The 4,319-nt window shown below is 47.7% G+C and overlaps 1 protein-coding gene across 8 annotated transcripts in view; it reads left to right on the top strand.

The window, feature by feature from the left end:
- Positions 1 to 4,319, top strand: part of tet3 (tet methylcytosine dioxygenase 3) — a 50,759-nt gene that overhangs the window by 20,298 nt on the left and 26,142 nt on the right. The window contains exon 1 of one of the 8 annotated variants that reach the window (XM_019885171.1): positions 1,814 to 2,831. The exons of 5 other annotated variants lie outside the window; for them this stretch is intronic. The gene's annotated coding sequence lies outside the window, so the exon portion shown is untranslated. Of the gene's footprint in view, positions 1 to 1,813; positions 2,832 to 3,476; positions 3,745 to 4,319 lie in introns of those variants that run through there. 2 more of the 8 variants (XM_019885173.1, XM_019885175.1) reach the window with 2 other exon arrangements.

Genomic DNA, 4,319 nt, shown 5'->3' with positions numbered 1-4,319 from the left:
TATATATATATGGTATATTATATAAGTAATACTCTGCTAATACAAAGTAACATTTACTCAAGATTCCCCCTTGTGAAATGTACTCAAAATTTCAGAGTAAAAAAACAAACAAACTTGAGGCTTTTTCAAGTAAACATAACTCCAATTTTTGTGTGTGGTTTCTACTGCTGTTTTTTTTTATCAAGTATGTTGAATGAGTTCGAAGTGCATTGTGCCCACGAGGTTATTTCAGGTGAGGTCATTGTAAACGTGTGCTGTTGCTTCCATCGAAGGCTTTAACGCCTCTGCATTTATGATGTGAACATTTTGATACTTCAGTAACATTAATACTGGGCAGTGACGGCAGAGTTCATCCTCTTTTTTTTATGATTTGTGTTGATTGATAAGTATGGCACAACTTCATATTTAATTGACATGCTTTTTAATTTATATTTTATTTTATTATACTCATGATGCTCCCACAGTCAGAAATTCAATTTTCACTCTGTTGTGTAGCAGACCACACACACATGCTGACATGAGAGAGATCTCATGTCTTGTTACTTCATTATTACAGTTTTAGCTCCCGTTAGTCAACGTTAGATAATGTTAGCCTTCAGCCAGAATGAAGTGTTGGCTTTAAAAAGAGGACCTTTGTGTGCCGGGCATGTGATCCAAGACGAGCGTTGAATCTGAACTGCTGCGTCACTTCGGGGGAGTGAGCTGTCTGTAAGAAGTTTTTGCGTGTGAGTGCCGTGGGTGATGCCCATGTCGTGGAGGCAAATGTCTTGGTAGCAGATGTGGATGGTAATGGTGACACGATGACGCCGATGATGCAACCAGAATATGTCATCAACATTTGCTTCCTGCCCACTGCATGCACGCTGCCTTCCCGCTCGCTCATTGGCCCTCTCCGGTCATGTGACCTATGCTCCACTTCTGTCCTTCCCTCGGAAGGCTGAGGCTGTGCCGTTTCGCTTTGGGGATGACGCTCATCTGTTCTGCGTGTATATATAAAAATACATGTGGCAGCAGAGAGGCAGACAATGTACAATGATCAGGACCGGGGAAAGCTGCAGTAAGCTTGAACGAGAAAAGGCTCGGTGAAGTCGACGGAGAGGGAGGCAGACCGAGAAAGCTTGTAGAAAATGACAGAGCGGGGAGGCTAAGCGAGAACAAAATAGGGAAGGAAGTCACTTCCGTCAAAGAATGGCAAAGTCTCCAAATGGTCAATAACGTAAGAGAATTATACTACGCCGCAGCAGACAGCGGTCTGCTTTGGAGAAGGCAGCCATGTTTTTTTTCTTCTCCTTCACCTGGCTGCAGATGTGCGCCGAACCCCGGCGATTATTGAGAAGAGGAGCGACTCCGCAAGGCCAATCAACCAGCAAGCAGGCGAAAGGAAGCGCTCGACAGTGATAACGACAGCGATGGTAGAACGATGGTGAGGAGCCAACAACAGGCGGTGTGATCTTGGCCTGGCGGGCAAGACGATGAGGCTCGTGCGCTTGGAAATGCAATTGTTGTGCCACTGACAGTCACGAGAATAACAAAGTGACTCGTCCTCGGTGTTCCGTCATCCATCACAAAGCAAGAGGAACTTCTTCATGGAATTCCCGTTTTGTGCTGACGCCCCGTCTCCGTGCCCTTATCCTGCTCCTCATCCTCGCTGAGCTCCAAGTGTCATCCGATTTTCCCTCGCCCATTTTCCGCCATGTACTTCTGATCCCACATTGGCGTCTTTCGTCCGATTTCCGTACCCATGTTGCAGAACGAAAAGATCGTATCAAAACCCCCTCTTCGCCAGTTTCTCCGTTCATTCTTTGTGGAAGGTGCGAGCAAGTCCGACAACAACTTCACTCCCACTCGTGCGGCTTCGCTTTGGGATCGACTGCAGGTTTCGTGCGAGGAGTGCGCGGAGATGGAGGAACCAGCCTTGGTCGCTCTGCGTCCATCGCAGTGGTCCGCGCTGAGAGAGGATGTAATCGGAAAGAAAACAACCATTGCAGGAGCCCTACTCCAGCAATGCAATTTTGCTTTTTCCTGTGGCTTCCGCCGATGGGCAAAAGCGATGCATGAAATCAGACAAAACCAGTCTCGTGCTGGGTTGAAATGGACAAACCCGAAGGTTCGGTCAAGCCCTCTGTGTGACCAACGAGAGTGTTTTGGGTGGAGCTGACGGCAGTCAGTGCTCTTGTTTCCTAGTGACTATAGCCCATAGCGCTTTCTGTTTCTGTTCACTGCACGCTCCTCCATTCCATCGTACGTGCCCGCTGTGGCTCAGATAATGGCCACTCGCTCTGCACACACTGGAGAGAGAGCGAGAGAGAGAGAGAGAGAGAGAGAGAGAGAGAGAGAGAGAGAGAGTGGTGGTTATGGATGTAAAGGCTGCATGAGAGGAAGGGGAGCAGAGTGAAGGGGGAAAGAAAGAGAGAAAGGAGAGGTGGGGGGGAGGGTGTTGACTGAGAAGCCGACTGCATGTGCAGCTGAGAGAAAGAAAGAAAGAGGATATTGAAAAAGGGAAGGGAGGAGCAGACAGAGATAATGAGAAAAGAAAAAGAAGAGAACGGAAAGTGGCAGCCATAAGGGGAAGCAAAGAGAATGACGAAGGCGCGGGCCGCGTTAAGGGGAGGTGTGTTATTTATGCGTGGCTGACCGTGTGTGAATGCACGCATGTGGATTTTGCTGCTCTCGCTGTCTGGCTGGATGAAATAAGGAGGAATTACAACGCAACGCGCGTTCAGATTGCTGGCGTGCTGTTCTGACACTTGAACGTTGCTCATGCTCCTCTCTGCCAGCTCCTCCGCTTTCTGCCCTGCGACCGGTATCTCTGTCTGGACGTCTAGCAAAATGTAAGTTGTGCTTGAGCTCTGTTCATATTGTCAAGATTTCTGCTTCCTGCTCCTTCTGGGCGAGGGGAGGGCGACGAGAAGGTGGACCGCGAGTGTTGTGAATCAAGGATTTAGCTTCAGCTGTCTCCCCATCAGCGGCCGAAGCCCCTTAGCAACATCAATCTTTCTATGCTTTGTCTCCTCCCTCTCTCATTTTCATTGTCAGTGTCAATTGACCTGACGAGCAGCGTTGGTTGGATTTAAAGGGATCCCGGGAAGCATTTCTTCCCCCTCTCGATGCACTTTTGGATGTTTGCCAAGGAGTGTGTGTGTGTTTGTGTGTCAGTGAGCGAGAACGTTCGGCCATAGTGGAAATATTAGATCAAATATCACATTGTCTGTGCAGTGGGAGGCACTCTGATAATGTCACTGAATTTCCAGTGGTGACAATCAGTCATGTTGACTAAAAACTGAACTGTCACCGTGTATTGCGTCATAGTTGTCTAGATGGTACTCGAACAAAATTCGACCTTTGTGGTCCATCTCAATTTGCGTTTCCCACATCGCTTTTGCATGTTTAAACTGTGAGAAAAAGAGGAAAGGAGAGTGGTAGTGAACAGTTGTGTGTGTGTGTGTGTGTGTGTGTGTGTGTGTGTGTGCGTGCGTGCGTGCGTGCGTGCGTGCGTGTATGTGATAGTGGGATGTTGCAGCCTGTTTCAACACACTGCAGTTCTCATAACAGCCGCACACGGCCCCCACCCCCTTCCTCTTTCCCGTCTGATGCCGCCGATAGTGCAGACATGGGGCCTCTCACGTACTGCCTGCCGGCTGTTCGCCGCCACCCCCGCCAACCCCCTCTTTTCTAACCCCAAACCACCTCTTAGCACTACCATCACCACCCCCTGGGATCCTCAGCAGACACACAGCACAGAAGGTGATTTCAAAAGATTTCAAACGTGCGGCCTGTCCGGTAGATAAACACTTGAAAGGTTCATGCTAATGGACTGATCGGGGAAGCTGGAAATTGAATGACATATACCCATATCGAGCAAAAGAAGAAATCTTGAATTGGAGCGAGGTTTAGACGAGATAGAAATGAAATGATCATTCTTCGTAAATGTTATATGATGGGAATGTTTTGATGACATCACGTCACTGACGCGAATCATGAATGGACCATTTATGTGACCACAAAAGTCCACTTTATGTCTTATGATTCAAGTGGGCTTACATGACAAGTCAAGTCAACTTGATCGTCAAATATGCTCTATGTGCAACATAGAGCACAGATGAAATTTCTTTCCTCTCAACCACAGTGCAACCACCAAACATCAACACTGTTACTCGTCACAACTTTGCAAATGCAAAGACAATCATGATTGGTCCATCCCAAGTCTGTCAAGGAGATAGGAATGTTGAAATTAAGAGACTTGAGATGAGGCCTCGGTCTCAATCCTGACACACTTTGAAGGATTTTGTGCTTGTACAGAACGGTTCCCCCATATACTT

This window comes from Hippocampus comes, unplaced genomic scaffold, assembly GCF_001891065.2.
Source record: "Hippocampus comes isolate QL1 unplaced genomic scaffold, H_comes_QL1_v1.1 scaffold45, whole genome shotgun sequence".
In the NCBI taxonomy this organism is placed as follows: domain Eukaryota; kingdom Metazoa; phylum Chordata; class Actinopteri; order Syngnathiformes; family Syngnathidae; genus Hippocampus; species Hippocampus comes.
The sequence above is the reverse complement of the archived record's forward strand: the minus strand, read 5'-3'. Positions and strand labels throughout refer to the sequence as shown.